This window comes from Balaenoptera physalus (genome assembly GCF_965194825.1).
Source record: "Balaenoptera physalus genome assembly, chromosome: 6".
Taxonomy (NCBI): Eukaryota; Metazoa; Chordata; class Mammalia; order Artiodactyla; family Balaenopteridae; genus Balaenoptera; species Balaenoptera physalus.
The window spans coordinates 70,551,684-70,569,348 of NC_138885.1; the positions used below are offsets into that span (position 1 = coordinate 70,551,684).

The 17,665-nt window shown below is 39.7% G+C and overlaps 1 pseudogene across 1 annotated transcript; it reads right to left on the reverse strand.

Moving 5' to 3' along the window:
* Positions 1–6,638: 6,638 nt before the first annotated feature.
* Positions 6,639–9,684, reverse strand: LOC309663176 (intraflagellar transport protein 70B pseudogene; annotated as a pseudogene). The gene has a single exon. The product of its transcript is annotated as an intraflagellar transport protein 70B pseudogene (transcript).
* Between the last annotated feature and the right edge of the window lie 7,981 nt (positions 9,685–17,665).

A 17,665-nucleotide genomic window follows, 5' to 3' on the forward strand; every position in this document is an offset into this window, starting at 1 on the left:
CTCATTGTTACAGAAATTGTTGCTTTTTTTCATGTTGATTCCATCTAATCTTTACAGTCTGTTCCCATAAGTAGCCTCTCTAGTAGTGAATGACAAGTGCACAGATACTGATTTTGTCCCTGCCTGTGGCTCCCACACTGGAGGGAAGGTTGTAGTTGTCTGGGCTCTGAAATAACTGAAGATTGGACCTGTCGAACACAGTCTTACTTGATACATTTAAATAATAACTTGCCATACTAAGAGTTTAGCTCTTATATAATAAGTTAGTTATAGTTAGTTAAAGAAAGCAGTTTTCTACCGGGCTCATATAAGGCTCAGACTGAATCAACCTTAGAAATCACCTCATCTTTTTCCCAAACACAATTGGTATCTGACCTCCCTACCCCTCAGGCCACAAATAGATCACCAGTTTTTCTGAACATGTGCTGTGACCGCATGAGAATTTACTGCTTTTCCAGCAAGGCTTTTCTGAAATCTTCCGGTATTAAGAGGTTTTTACTTATAAGACTGAAATCTGTCTCCCTCTTCTATCCATTAACGTAACTTCTGTCTTGTGTAGTCATGAAGAATTGCCCAGTTGCTCTGTTGAAGGGCAGCTCTGCAGGTATTTAAAGACAGCTCACATTCCCCCAGATCTTCTCCAGTCAGCTGTTGCTCCTGTCAGTTCTAGACCCTTCGTCATCCTAATCTCTCTCCATATGTGCCCTTTTGATGTTCTTAAAGTGAGGTGTCGAGTTCTGAATGTTCCAGAATAGGACCAATGATTCCCTTATTCCAATATTCTTTAGTCACTCTTGCATTTTTGGTGGACGGTGGACATTGCACTGTCATCTCACACTGAACTTGAATTTAACAGTTTGTCTTTTCTGCATGTGCCATTTTGGCCACATCTCCATGGAGGCTGAGTTTTTATTTTATATTCATTTTTATTGGAGTATAGTTGCTTTACAATGTTATATTAGTTTCTGTTGTACAGCAAGGTGAATCAGTTATACATATAAATATATCCCCTGTTTTTTAGATTTCCTTCCCATTTAGGTCACCACAAAGCATTGAGTAGAGTTCCCTGTGCTAAACAGTAGGTTCTCATTAGTTATCTATTTTATACATAGTAGGTATATATGTCAATCCCAGTCTCCCAATTCATCCCACCCCCGGCTTCCCCCATCGCCTCGGTATTCATAAATTTGTTCTCTACGTCTGTGTCTCTATTTCTGCTTTGCAAATAAGTTCATCTGTACCATTTTCCTAGATTTCACATATAATTGATATTGTACGATATTTGTTTTTCTCTTTCTTCACTCTGTATGACAGTTTCTGGGTCTATCCACGTCTCTGCAAATGGCACTGTTTTGTTCCTTTTTATGGCTGAGTAATATTCCATTGTATGTATGTACCACATCTTTATCCATTCCTCTGTGGATGGACATTTAGGTTGCTTCCATGTCCTGGCTATTGTAAATAGTGCTGCAATGGACATAGGGTTGCATGTATCTTTTTGAATTATGGTTTTCTCTGGGTATATGCCCAGGAGTGGGATTGCTGGGTCATAACGGTAGTTCTGTTTTTAGTTTTTTAAGGGACCTCCATACTGTTCTCGATACTGGCTGTACCAATTTACATTCCCACCAACAGTGCAAGAGGGTTCCCTTTTCTCCACACCCTCTCCAGCATTTATTGTTTGTAGATTTTTTGATGATAGCCATTCTGACCAGTGTGAGGTGATACCTCATTGTAGTTTTGATTTTCATTTCTCTGGTAATTAGTGATGTTGAGCATCTTTTAATGTGTTTGTTGGCCATCTGTAGGTCTTCTTTGGAGAAATGTCTATTTAGATCTTCCCCCCCATTTTTTGATTGGGTTATTTGTTTTTTTAATATTGAGCTGCATGAGCTGTTTGTATATTTTGGAGATTAATCCCTGAGGCTGATTTTTTAAAGCCTCATTACTTATATTTATTCTTACTAAAATTTGTATCTTACTGTATTTAGTTCCAGATTTTCAAAATTTTAGAATCTTGACTCTTACCCAGAGTATTTTTTGTCCCATCCAGCTTTGGGACATCAATAGAATTGAGACATGTACTGTCTGGATTCTCAACCAAGTAATGGCAGGCATCTGCAACACACAACAAGGGCCTGCCCAGTAACACATCCAGGAAAGAGCATTCAGGGTTCAGCTAGCGCACATTTCCACTTGACGTGCTCTTGTTCACCTCATATTTTTACATTTTGTCAACAAATAGGCCTTTTTTCAATGAATCAACGTTTATGCCGGACAAACATTAAACATGCAAATGACGTCTACTTGGATTTAACATCGCCAGCTGCCAGACTGAAATCCTTTGCTAAAGCTTGCTGCTCCGATTTCCTGTGCTACCCTATCAGAAAAACAAATGAAGTCTTTAACTGCCAGCACATTTACTTTTGCCTGTGTTTGCCTTCAGAGGCATGTCTCTTTCTTTTTCAATATACTCGTAAACTCATCTTGTGCTGCATTTTCTGATGTGATCTGTTGATTGGGCGTAGTATTGACTGATGGACAACATCTAAATCCATTCTTGCATAGTTCTGTCACATCCTTTGTACCTCATTGTGTCCCATTAGATCTGGAAAGATAATTTTTTAAAATGACTGAAATTTGCCACTGTAAAGCTGTAAAATAACTTAGGAGAAGGTGGAGTTCTGAGTCTTAAGAACACAGTGAAAAGGGTTCTATTCTGGAAATTTTGCGGATGCTCCGTTTTTCTCTACCAAACTACTAGTCACTTTTCCTATTTGGGCCTACTATCTTTTGTAAAATGAAAAACTCTGAGGTCCCTTCTAAGTCAGTCTCAGTGATTCTGATGAGTCTCTGTATTTTTGCCAAACACTACCCTAGAATTGATTATTGCATTAATAATTTATTTTTTAATTTAACCGTTATTAGCCAGACACTGCTGGGCACTTAACCCTAGACAAGAGGTTCTGATTGTTATCACAACAACCCTGTGAAATGTATGGTATCGTCCCCTTTTTTCCGGTGAAATAACTGAGATTTAGCGACGCTGAATAACACACACTGTTAGTAGCTGGGAAGTGGCATTGCCAGGAGATGGAGCCAGGTCTGACAAAATCCAGTCTCTGTGCTGGCTGCGTCACTGCTCTAGGCTGCTTGTGCTGGGTAGTAAGTCTGATGTATACAGAATTTCTGCTTTTTAAAGTAGATTGTTAGTCCTTGCCCTCCACAGAAGGGCACAAGTACAGAGGGACTACATGCCATAGAAATACCAGGAAGCCTTTTGTCCCAGATGCTGTCATGCTCTGTAAGTGTTTAATCCCTGCAAAGATGCCTTTATAGAAACTCATGAAAGGAAGTGCTGTGTTTGATGGACTTAATAAATTTGCATTTTTATAACTTTAATATTGTATTCCTTTGAGCTGTACTTAAAAATGTAAGAGTAACCTGTTACTATAAGTTATACATATTCCTGTAGAGAGACTATAAATTGAAAACTATTTAAGATTAAAGAAATGTTTTATTATAATCTAAGACCAATCTAGGTTCTTTGGAAAGTCACAGTTCCTTAAAACTGCTAATTTAAGAATTAAGGTTGCTGCTGAAGGATTAAAAAGAAAAAAGTTGCATATATTTTATAATTAGGATGAAGGTATAAGTATAGCGCTTGATGGTTACAGTCATGGTGATTATGTGGTTGGACAACCAAGAACCCAGAGTTACTGGCACATCACAAAATGTGCTATTTAACTAATACTAAGGGTATATAGCCCAATAAGTGGAAACGAAAGCCCCAAATGCCACATTAGTCCCAGTGGTAGGTCAGCAGGGGATAAGAGGCAGTTAGTGAATGGTGGATAGTGAGCTGCAAGTCACACCATTGGTAGGAAGCTGCTCAGTGTGGCAGAGAATACCCTCAGGAAAGCACAACCTCCCAGATGTTTCCAGATCACCAATAGTCATTAAAAAAAAAAAAAAAAACAAAGGAACATAAGACCAAAGATTGTATTTAAAAATGCTGATGTTCACCAGAAATGAAAGGTTTGTCTTTGGTGATGTTATCCTTTTAAAATCAGTTAGTGTAGATAGCCATATTCTGCTTACCTGAACAGACTTCCAGTACTGCTAACCCTCCGAATGCCAGTGTGGAAATGAGCCCAAGCAAGGATTATAGGGCAGAAGGGTCGGAAAGTTACTCTCTTAACGCTTCCCCTCCAAGCCATTTGCCCTTTCTTTAAAAAAAAATTTTTTTTTCTCATTTGCCCTCCCTTATCTCACTAGAAGCTTATTTACTTGGGCATCTACCCCGTAGCCCTCAACAAACACACAAATTGTTCTAACCTCAGGCCAAACCTATCACTGACAATTCTGTTTGGATTCCACCTGAGGTGCTCCTCTGAGGTCTGAGAGGCCATACCTCTGTGTTCCTATATCACCCCTTTGGGAGGGAGTGTCATCTTCTATGATTACAGCTGTCTCATTGCTCGATGATCTCTGCCATCCCCGCAGTTTTCCCAGTTCCCAGTTGTCTGCTTCTCATGAATGGGTCAGAGTTAGCCACTGTACACCTGACCTTCACAGATGACATTAGTGTCAGTATCCATGCCACAGCTGAGGGCAAATTCAAAGAGGGGCTGTCATGAGAAATATGAATCCTTTTGTAGGCATGTCATGTCACTGATCAAACGAGTCTGCTTGGTGGTTCTGCACAGAACAAGTTTCTGTTTATGTCTGAGAAAATGGAAATAACTACTTGGGTACAACAAACACATGCGTATATTCTGAACATTTGTGTGGAGATGGGTTGACTAAGGTTATGAAATAATGGATTTAATATTTGATCTTTTAAAAATACACTATGCAGATATTATGAAGAAATCTTAAAGGAGCAAAGGCTTGAGAAATATAGGGAAATCTTTTTTTGTCAAGAAAAGTGTTTTTAGCACTGAGTACATGAAGTTCTAGGAGCTTAGAACAAAGCTTTTCATCAGAGCTTTAGGGATGAAAGCCTTCATTCAAATGGCAATGTGGAGTCATCATAAAGTCACTTGCCTATTAGTATCAGTAAGCAGAGGTGAGTACTTTGAAGGTCAGTTTAAAAGAAGTATATCCTAAAAATAAAGGACAATAAGTGCCTGGGGAGTTAGACCCTTCCCTAGTCTCCTCCAGGGCTCTGATGGCTGGCCAGTTTTGTAGGCTTGGTTCATGAGTCTTTGCTGTCGCCAGGCAGCAATCTGTCAATCCTGGTGGGTGCCTCTCTGGAGAGCCAGTGTAAGGAAGGGGACAAATGCCACCATGATTGACCTTTATTCCTTTACTCAGTGGTAAGAGCAGTCAGGATTTCCTGATGCATTACTAACCAGGAAATCCCAACTGCCCAGCAGCGAGGGGTTAAAAACTGTTCTGAAAAGCTTTTTATGTTCTGAAAAGCTAAATTACACATACATGCAAACCACAGACACACAGCACCTGGGTAAATAAAGTGTGGTTGAATAAAGGCTGGGCTATTTGCAAAAGGGAATCTGGAAAACATTTGCTTTTGGGTGGTTAACATTACTTACATTTTATGCTTTTTTTTTTTTTTAAGAAAAAAAGAGGAAATGTACAAAAAAAAATTTTTTTTAAACATGGCTTAAAAAATAAGATTTCAGTTCATTTACTTTCCAAATCTTAAGGGGCTATGAAGATTGAGAGTGCACAGAGCTACTGCACAAAGAAGCAGCAACACTTTTAGTACAAAAGTTGTTAAAGAACATTTCCCAGTGATGGAATCGTGCTAAGGGATGCACTGAAGAGGTCATTAAACACTGATTGTCCTCCCAGTGTGGGCTCAAACATCAATGGTAAATGGTATCAGCTTACATAATTAAGATGAAACGTGCTATAAATTCAAAACCATTGGACTTCATAATAAGCCACATTTTCTGATAGATCTAATAGAATTTGAGCACCCAGGAGGTCATGCTACAGGGGATTTATGCTGAGTACCTATGTGAGTCCCTGTCTGGGTACCTATGTGGCTAAGTGATTTCTCCTTGAAGGAAAGAGATCATCATCTCATCATGGCAGGGGTTCACTATCTTTCAGTAGAATGCTATTAGGTTGAACCATAAAAAAATGCTAGTTTTGTAGTTCAGACACTTCCAAAATCAGCAATTTCATATAATTCAAGCTACTTTGTTTTTCTCTAAGTCAGGTCGAGTTAGGGTTGATTTATGGAGAGAAAAGGGGTGGGGAAACAAATAGTAAAGCTCTTGTATGCTTCAGAAAATAAAAATGCCTAAGCAGAATGAGTGGGGTTTTCATTGGAAGGGTTGTGGGCATGCCCTAGCGTTATGAATCTACCAGATGAGGTTTCAGAATCGACCTTTTCATCTGTGATGGAGGTGGCAGAGAAGTTTGGTGCGGTCATGGGAATAGTCTAGATTTTTCCTTACCTGAGAGGCCACCACACAGAAACAACTCCAGCATTAACATATCCTATATTGCAAACACAAAGGTAGGAATTAAGAAAAGAGTTCTCACAATACCTCTGCTATTCTTCATTGTTAAATGAGAGCACAGTTATGAAAAAACAGTAAATATATCTTGTTCATGTATTCAAATTATTAACAAATGGAACAAAAGAAAACCATGTAAAATTCTTGCTTTGACAATTGTTTATTGTCTCTAAACCACAGCACCATAATTTTGTTAAGGGCAAAGATCTCCCAGTGACTCTTGCATGTTTGAAAAAAAAAAACACCAAACATTTATAATGTATTTTGGTTACATAAAGCATTACATTTATATTGAAAAACCCTGACAAAACACCCTAAATGCTATATAATATGTATTCATTAAAATTAATATAATAATGAGGGTAGGCTGTGAGAATAGGACACACAATCCCTGAGGTTATTATTAAAAGCCTAGAAATCCTATACCTTAACTACTGAGTTCTGGGCCTGATAGTGCCAAGTCCCTGGATAACATAATCCTTGTGTAGGGGACTTTCAAAATGCACAAAGTACAAATGATAACAAAGGAGACGGAACATAGGTGCTAACAATTTCTAATAGAAATAGTGTCCCCATGCAGTTTTGAATTCTTCATAAGTCTTTCTAGGTGTCAAAGTTCTTATATTTCACTTTGTGAAGATTTCAAAAACAAAATATTGGTTATTTTTATAATTTTAAAGTGTACAAAGTTCAACATGTAATAAATATAAAGAGGCCAATAGCCAACTACAGATAAAACAGAGTGAAAAACAGATGTAAAGCCATTATGATAAGGCCACTGTCAGACATTACTACATATTCCATCCTATAATCTCATAAATCAAAGCTTTTAATTGTCTGGATTCATAAGTGACTGTATTCTTTCCAATATGCATTCTTTCTTCTTCCAGGGGTTGTTCAATAACAGCAGGTATGTTCCTGCCATAAAGTTCACAGTGTTCTAGAAACTGGACACATTCTTGAATAACACTGTCACGAAGCATAATGGTGTGTTTTGACATGTTTTCTAGTAATGACAGGAAGCATCTTTTGGCGTAATACCAGGTATCAGTTCCCAGTTTTTTATTATAAGGTTCCAAGCTTTTGATAACCCGAGAAATACCAAAGTCATAATTACCTTTGGCACAATAAAGCGTCCCTATCACCAAATTCACAATGCAGAGATGGTAGATTTTCTTCTCTGGGTCCTCATAGGAGAGCTGCTCTTCCTCCTTTTCAATCTTCCTCATCAACTCCTCGGCTTCTTCGTTTTGACTTGTCATAATATATGAAACACACAGGTTAGCCAGCACAATAGCACTGACATTCAGGATGTTGTCATAATGCTTCTTGACTATGGGCTCATAAAAACCTATGGCTTCTGTGTATTTGTTTTCCTGCATGAACAGAACATGAGCCACATTCAGCTTCCACACATCATGGTCATTACAGAATTCCACAGATTGGCGGAAGATCTTTTCCACCATTGGATAATTGTCAAGGTTCCAGTAGATTTTGGCCTGGGCCATCAGCACGGGAATATACTTCTCAAGGGTGTCATCATATTCATTCACTGCCTTTTTGACAGCTTCATCGTCTCTGTTGTGTCTTGCTTCCTGCACTTGTTTGGTGAGTTTCCGGAGCTGTTCAGTCAGCATCCCTGCTAGCCCATCAAGCTTAATGAAAGCCTCTTCAGGAGCTGTCTGGCAAGTGATCATGGCATCCAAGAAGTCATAGAGATAGGGTGTGAGGAACCTGTAAGTCAAATGGGCATTCTCTGCCAGGACATCTGCTGCCAGGTCAAAATACTCATATTTACAGTAGAGCAGCAACAGGTTGCCAAAGGTCTCTGGGGGAAAGGGATTCTGTTGGAGCAAAAACTGTAGCTTCTCAAACCCTTCTGTAGGCCTGGCATCCATGTTCATTAGCGCCTGGTTGTGCAGGGTCACAGGGTCTAACTCTTCCTCTGCCCTCGGAGGCATATCCGTGAGGGCTTCCTGGGCCGCCTCAGAGTTTCTCAGTTGGTATTCTATGGCGGCCTTGAGGTTGAAGGCTTCCACCAGAGCGGTCTGGTGAAGGACTAAGGTGTTGCCAACACTTCGAACATCAATGCCCTCAGTGGTCATGCCCACACCCAGCTCTGGGTGCTGGCGGATGCCACGCTCAATAATGTCGGCGATATGCTTCAGCGCCGGGGCATAGTGCCGGCTGCTGTAATAGGCCAAAGCCAGGTTGTAGGAAAGGTCAGGCCGGTAGCCCGAAGCCTGCAAGGCAGCAGAGAACTTGGAACATGCGGCTTCATAATGTCCCTCCTTGTAGAGCAAACAGCCCAGGTTGACCTGGCCATCGAGCTCGTTCTCGCCCCCGCTGTCTTCTCCTCCTTCCCCACTCAGTAGCTGCTCCACCAGGCTCCTGGCCCCGGGCAGATCGCCCTCGCTGTACTTGATCGCGGCTTGGAGACGGAGGGCCCCGTTATGGTAGGCGGGGTTGTCCAGGAGGAGGAAGGCGACGCGGGTGGCCTCTGGGTAAAGGCAGGCCTTGTACAGGGCCTGGGCCTGGTACAGGCGGTACTGCTCCAGCTCCGGGTGCAGCTGGCCCAGCTGCTCATAGCACTCGGCGGCCAGCGCGAACTCCTGCAGGCGATAGTAGCAGTAGCCCAGCAGCGACAGGCCGGCGCGGCTCCTCGGGCTCCGCTGGAGCTCTCCGCCCAGCAGCTGCACGGCCTCGGCGTAGCGGGCATCCCGGATGAGACGGTACACGACCGCGGTGAACTCCCCGTCGGGGATCTGCGCACCGCCCAGCACTGCCATAACCGCTGCGGTGGTTGTGTGTGCTCGTTACCACGGCAACAAGCCAACCGGAAAAGAACTGCAAAGAATGTTGGCGGTTTTGTGGGGTTTTTTTTGTTTTGTTTTTTTTTTGCGTGCTCCCAAAGTTACTTTGCAGCGGAACGACCAACCTGGGATTTAAAACTGTCACGAATATGAGCGTGCCTATTACTGGCCTGGCCTCTGAAGACTGCAGAGTGTGAGCGGCGTTAGAGGAGAGAGGAAACGTCTCCGAGCCGTTCAGAAACGGAAAAACTCTACTTCCCGGCATGCACCGGTCCGATGGCGCCGGCGTCGGGACGTGGCCGTGCTGCATGCTGGGAGGCGTAGTCTCTGCCGCACGGACCCTCGGGTGAGGTCGCGCGGTCGCCTTCCCTTCGTATGGTAAATGAGGGTTGTTGTGTCACCTCGGTCCCTGGCGCTGGGGAGGAAGGTTTATGGTCCGAAGTCCCTTCCTTTTTTGAGCCTTATGCACTGTGCAATGCATACAAATATTGTCGTTCCACGTTATTTTAGTGAAAGAAACGGGAATGGGTAAAGAGGAATGAATGTCAGCTTCGTATTCTCCCAGAATTAGAGTAGAGCTTCTGTCTTTGAGCCGCTCCGAGGGCACACTTTCTAAGAACAAAATAGTACAGCGACCAGGAGTTCTTATTTTGTCGTTTCCAGAGGTTGACAGCAGGAAAGAATGCTTTGGATTTTATCTGGTATTTGGAGACGTTTGGCTTTCGTTCCAAGCACCTCTGCACCTCACCCCACCGCCCTTTTCCAAAACTGCAAATATTACTGAGTTCATATTAGCGTTTAAACTTGGCCCTACATACTGCCTTGATTCTCCAAATTTCACTACGAGGTAGAAACATTAGAGAAATCCATGACCTCGTGTTTTCCAAGAAGGGTGGAGGGGAGGAAGAAGCACGACCCAAAGTGTTCCTTTTTCTATGTACTGTTACTCTTTTACTTCTCCAACCTACTTAGTCTCTGATGTGTGTGTGTGTGTGTGAGAGAGACAGACATCCAGCCTGTACTTGTCAGGCTTTAATAATGTTTTTGGATATCGTTATGCTGATAAACAGTGGCTTTTCCTTCAGTTAAAAAGAAAATTTTCCTACACTTTAATTTTTTTTCCCCTCAGATTCTTAGTTTGAAGATCTCTGTGGAAATTTGCTGGACTGTACAAGAAACCATTCTGGATTTTCTTTTGTTCCTTTGTCATGTGTTTGGAATAGATGCTCTAGATTCCATGGTACTACCTTGGGGGCTATTTTTGTATAAATTCTTTTGAATTTAATAGTGCCCATTATGGGGCAGTGAAAAACTAGGGACTTAATTATCCTATAAAATTATATTGGATCACTAATTAGAAATAATACCCATTGTTTAGACTGATCTGGAGACTACAGAATTTGGGGGAAATGAATACAATTTTTCAGCCAAGAATTAGAGAGGCAGACAAGACAGCAAAAGACAAAACTGGCTTATCCCAGTGAGGTAGTAGTATGTGTGCAGTTTTCAAGATAATAAAATTAGCTGTAATTTATGAATATTTGTCATATGCAGTTCCTCCGCTGGTGGCCTGAGGTGAGGCGGTTGTCTTTCATAGTCTTCTGTGATTTCCATTGGCCTTGCTACCACCCAGGATAAACATAGTTCAACTAAAAGCATGTCTTTGCTATATAATTAAAGACTTCAATGCAAATCCATTATCTGCCTCCTTAATAGTATTGCTACCTATAAATCTTTTCTGTATATACATTTTGGAGCCAACATCAACTATATTTATTGCATGACACTCTATTAGACTATTCACATATATTATCTCTAATCTTAATAATCAGCCTGTATCCTACATATCACAGATGGAGAAAAGAAGCAGCTAAACTATGATATCCAAAAGCTAAGTTCATTAGGAGATAGTGACTGATGAATTAATTCAATCTATGTATCACATCAGGGCCCAGCTTTGAGGGAACACTAGTGTCTTGCTTTCTTGGTTGTTATTTTCCCATTAAAACAATCAAGCAACTTGGTTAGGGTAGCAGAATTTGAACTTCCTTCCCTGAGTTGCAACTGTGAGCAGATGTTAGGAAGCGATAAGTGGGAGGTGGTGAAATTCTTAGTCACCTGTTGGAGCTAAAAAGAGACTTCAGTAGGGCATCTGAATGCTACACTGTCACGCAATTGACTTCATGTACTCATACATTCTTCTCCCTTGCTGCGAAGGTTGCCAAAGCTGTGTTTTTCTGAAGTCTGAGACTGGACAAGGAACCTTCCACTGCATGAATACCAAGAAAGGGACAAACTGCACCCGTCCCTAAGGGGTTGAGTTGGCCACCCAAGATTCCCAGAGAAAGCAGGTGAGGAAGACCACTGTAATCTGACTCCGAGGCTTCTTATTCTTCTTATTCTTCTTATTCTCACTAGGGATGCACCTAGTGCTGCTGAATGATCAAGGAATAGGGTGTCTTCTCCTTTATGCTTGCCTGATTGACACTTAGCTCTAGGGGAAAAAATTATCTAAAAGGCTCAATCTTTTAAAATCCTTATGTATTTTAAGTCTTTATATATTGAGATGTTACTTTGGGTAAGTTGTTATTAAATCAAGATAAGAAGACAGAACATGATAACTGGAAATTGCCTTTTATATGTTTAGTCTATCAGTCTGATTTTCAGAGTTGTATTTGCGTCATGAAAGCATTCACCTTCAAATGGCTTCTTGGGAATGTAAGCAATATAGAAGGACTCCGCTCTCCCCCAGATTTCTCTGATTTTGTGTGGCTGCTGAAGCGGGCAGGAGGGGTACGTTCTGTGTCTTCCTCCTTATTTCATGTGCTGCTGCTCCTGAGGCCTGGCTTGGAAAAAGCAGGACATTCGGCTTAGACAGATGGAGGGCAGGGTCATTTGCAAAATAAAATGAGTGCACAAATCACGCTGTGAAATTGGCATGACCGTCCCTGCTGCTATGATAGACCGACTTTTATTTAGTCTATGGCAGGCAGTTGGGGAATAGATTAGCTTTGGGGCGGAGGGTGGGGGAGCAGTAAATGAAGGTCCTTCAATTAATGATGGTAATTCAGGAAAGTAATAAATGAGGTGGAATATTTTAAAATGTCATAAAGGATCATTTTGTTTCCAACAGAATCTTGAAAAGCTAGAGTATATATCAAAAAGTTAGTGTATTGTACTATTTCTAGCAATAAGAAAGCATCTGGTGGTTGCAATAAAAAGATTTAGTGCCTATTGAAAGAAATTAGACTTTAGGAAAATGGTGTTGGGCTCAGGTGGATTTTGCTGCATAACGGGAGACATGTTTGCCATGTAGGGGAATTCCATTTAGGCAAAATGTATAGGGGCTAAAAGCATGATGTTTGGTTCTTAACATGCTTATGTTTCTGCCTGCCAACGTGTGAGATGATCAAATCCCATGTATATTCTATTTGACATTCTCTTTTAAAACTAATTGGAAATGATTGTTTTATTTATCTTGTAAAAATAGCCACATCTTTTTGACAAACATTGTTTTTCTATGAGTGTTTCAACCACAGCTGTGGTTAAACATCTTCTATGATAAAAGAAGACCTTCTGCAAAATCATTTTCCAAGTTGTTATTTCTGTCTCCTATTCATTTCAGGCCATTCTATGCAGGATGGCAGATTGAGAGGCTCAGCTTCCTTGCTTCCTCTGGAGTCCAGCTTTATTTTTTGTCCCCGTGTGTCCATTGATGATGATAAAACTGACCCTTCTTCCACCACCTTTCACCTCTCACCACCCCCTCACCCTATAAACAGGGAAGAAAAGAGTAAATTAGTGCCAAATTTGTAATGTAGTTCACTGACCTTCAGGAGCATCTGTTCAATCTTTTAAGACTTTTGGAAAAGACTGTATGCTGAATCAACACTTGGGAACGTTTATGGTCAGATGGTGAGAAATGTAACCTCATTGAGAGCTTAATCTTTTTTCTCTGATAGTTCCAGCTCTATTAATATTTTAGATGGTAATATATTTCCTTCTTGATTTATCTTGCTTTTGATCAAATGGGTTTCTGTTTCAAGGCTTATGGTGTTATTATCCAAACTAATTTATTAGGCAGAACACAATAACATTATGATTTATAAAAAGGAATTAGCAGAGAACACACTATTTTGGGTACTGCCATTGAAAAATTCATTCCCTGCAGTTGGAGTGTGCTGTGGAATGCACTGTTACCTAAATCAGATTATTTGAGCATTTTTCATTGCTCTCATTTCCAAGAGGCAAGAAATGATTTGTAATATCACTTCTTTCTTCCAAGACTGGTACCTTTCATAGTCAGATATATTCTGTCTATGCTTGTTTTCGTTTCTGCAGTACAGCTATGAAAATAATAAATTGGATGGGGAAGGTCTTTGAATCTATGGTCAGAAGATGATATTCCTAAAAGAAGAATGTCATCAGCCTCTGAACACATTTTCTGGCTTGCAAACCCTCCAAAATGTTTTCCCATCAGAGAGCCATCCATGATGGTGTTGATAACCAGCTATCCAATTGTCTGAAAAGTAGTGTACTCGTTTTTAAGGCTTTCTCTGTGGAGAGTTATGGAACACACACCCAGGGCCTTTGCTGGTGGACTAAGAGACCAACTCAGAAACCAAACCTGTCCTTCAAGCCTCCTGCTCCCACATTCCCCTGGTCCAAAGAATCAAGTTCTGACAATTCTGCTTCTGAAATATCTCAACTCTCTATACTTCTCTCCAATTTCTACTATCATTGCTCTGGTTTCTGCCACCACCATCTCTCTCCTGGATCTGCAACACTTCTAAATGGCTTCCCGTGATCTCTTCCTAGAACTCTTCCAAAGATTTCAAGGCATTTTATCTCCCTTCTTATTTCAGAGTTTTACTGTGGGGACCTCATTAAGCCTTTAACTTTTAGGTTTTGTCCTTCTCTGGCCTTGGCAAATGGAACCCTGCAACCTTGCCGTCTATATGTAAAGGACCTATAAAAACAAAAAACAAAGAAATAAACAAAAAATTGATCAAGACATGAAAATGTCCCCAGGTGGCATAACATATTTGAAAGAGGCTAATTTGGTGTAAAACCACCTGAAGTCAAATCACTGTTCTGCCATCACCAACAATGTAGACATGGAAAAGGTTCTTAACCTCACTGAATCATGGTTCCCTTATGGGTAAAAGAGACCAAAATAATTTCTTTGTTCAAGATAATACAAAGCATCTGGCCCATAGTAAATACTTAATACACTTTATCTATTATTATTACATAAATGAAGCTATTGAGATTCCTTGGGAATCTTTAGAGTATTTTAGGCTTAAACAAGTATGGACCAAAATTACTGAGTTAAACATCTGCCATCCAGGAGTAGACGTTCTCCTGATACTTCAGATGTTGTATTCCTGAGTGCCTGATAAACTCCAGAATGTGGAGGGCAGTTATCTGGCATAAATTAATGTCTTCATTAAACCTGATTCTTCAAGAAATTAAAGTACCAAGTTAAATAATATATTTTGTTATTTCGACAAATTAATGAGTGCTTACTCTACCCAAGGCACTGTACATTGTGGAGAATTCAGAACCTTCAAGAAACATACATACAGTCCAGGGGAGATACTACAAATACATTAAAAAAAATCACAACCCAGATGATATATGCAGTGCCTGAAGAGTGATATAACATGATGTGGAGGTTCAGAATTTATAATAAAAATGAACCCTCATTTGGCTAGAGCAGTGTTTTGCAACCCTGTCAGGTACCTTGCTCCTCCCTTTTATAACAGATATCTTCCAAAGCCCTCTTTACTATTTTGAAATGAAGTTTATATATAATATATAACATCCTGCACACATAATTTGTTTTCTCTTTTGTCCTCATTTTTCTTTACTTCCTTCTTTCCTTTCATCTTTCTTTTTAACTGTAGGTGCATGAACTGACTAATCATAATCCTTGATCGTTGACACACTCTCCATTATTGATCTATGTATGGTCCCCTTCTAGTCTTCTATTTGTTTAGCTAGTTATTTTAAATAATGTAATAATTACCAGTGAAACTGCCCCCCAACAGAAAAGATAGGACCTTTACCATAACCTACATCTGACTCTGGAGATGCAGATGGCTCCTGAACCATCCTTCTGTGTCCCTTGTCCTGGGTAACCATTACCCTGAATTCCATACTGGTCGTTGTCTTGCTTCCCTTTTTGCATAATTTCATTGAATCTGCGTTCAATGCAGATTGAATATGCGTTTGAATATGCGTTTTTTTAACATATTTTTATTTTAATTGTTTTAGCCTTATGAAAAAAGTTCACGTAGCATATACTCTTTTCAGTTAACGTTGTAATTCTGAGATTAATCCATAGCGTTACATGTGGCAGTGTGGTTCAGTGGTTTTAACTGCTCTACTGTATAACATTGTGTGAATATTCCAGATTTACTCACTCTTCTGTTGATGGGCATTTGGGTTGTTTCTAAATAGTTACTGTTTGAAAAGTGCTGCTGTGGACATTTCTGTACATGCCTCTTGGTATACATGTCAGGAGTTTTCCTGTATATAAACCTAGAGGTGGAATTATTGTGTCATTAGGATATTGGCATGTTTAACTTTAGTAGATAAAACTTTAGTAGTTTTCCTCAATAGTTGCTCTAATTTAATTCCCACCAGCAGTGTATAAAAGATTCTATAAATTCACATTATCTCTAATACTTCCTATTGTTAGAATTCATGTTTATTGGCCATATGTAGTTTCTCTTTTGTGAAAAGCCTGGTCTTGTCTTTTGCTCATTTTTCTACTAGGTTGTTAGTGTGTGTTTTTTAAAATTGATATTTAGGAGCTCTTTATATACTCATGATACTAATCCTTTATCAGTTATGTGAATTGCAAACATCTTCCAGGTTGTAATGTTTCACTTTCTTTAAGGTAAAGTACTTAAGTTTAATGTAGTCAAATTTATTAATTTTTCCTTTTACAGTCAATGCCTTTTATTTTTGTTTTAAAAACTTTTCCTTACTCCATGGCTAAATTATATTCACATATTTTTTTAAGTTTTGTTTCTACACTTAAATTTTTAATACATCTGGAGTTGGTTTTTGTATATGATGTGACGAAGAGATTCAATTTGATTTTTTTCCAAAATGGATAACCCTTTTTTCTCAGGTCCATTTATTGAACAGTCTCTCAGTCCACCTCAATTTGACATGCCTCTTCTATAATATACAAAGTTACATATATGCCTAGGCCTGTTTCTGGGCTCTCTGTTCTATTCCATTGTCAGTTAATCAAGTTTTGGACCAACATAACATTTTCTTAATTTCTATAGCTCCATTAAAAATCCAAATATGGTTGGGGAAATACCCCCTCTATACTTTCCTTTTTCAGAAGTATAGTGTCATGGCTATTCTTGGTCCTTTATCTTTCCTTACACACTTAATTTTTAAAAATCAACATACTATCCCTACTATAATATAAAGAAATAAAAGAAAAATGACTTATAGTAAAATAGTATGCAGTTTAACATGTTTAAGTGCTTGGTCAGGCTGACACCAGAAGAACATCCCCACAAATATTCAAAATGCCCCATTAGAGTAGTGCAGCCCCATTGAGAGCTGACAGGCTAGAGAAGTGGGGTGATACTGTAGAGAAGCCTTAAAGGATGGGTAGGATTTAAGCTAGCAGATCTGAGAGAGAGAGAGAGGTAGAATTTCAGTGCAAAGGTGAAAAAAAAAGCACATGGTATGTTTGTAGAAAGTTCATCCTGCTGAAATTAGGAGTAAGTTAGAAAGGTATTTTTTTGAATGTTTTCTGTATGTTTGGGGGATGCTGGCACAGGCCAAGATTAGTTAATACCTATATTACAACCCCTTGGCTTGTATAGTCCAACACACAGCTGACCCAGCTGCTTTCCTTTGGGCAAATCATCTAGAGTCTAAATTGAGTTCTGAGAACATAAACCAATAAACCAAAGCAATAAATCCAGCTTTAATAAAAATGAAACAGGTTCCCCACATTTCACGTTAAGCTGTAACTTTATGAAGTACATTTACCTTGTATTTTATTAAGCACATTTGTAATAAACTTTTTTTTTTTAATTGAAAAGTATTTCCTATTGTTTCACATTGCCTCTGTGGATGGCTTAGATCTTTTGTAAAACAAAATTTGGACATTTTAAGAGCATGATTGTTATTGCCTGATAAAGCCAGGTAGTAAGGGCCTCACTTGATTATATGGTGACTCAGCTGGCCTAGTTTTGTTAGGTAAGAGTCCCCAGGCTACATTTCATTCTGTTGACCCTGTAAGTAGGGAGCTGAGGGACAAGCTATTCACTTGCCTCTCTAGTGATTAGTTTCTCTATAAGTTTAAGGGTCTAA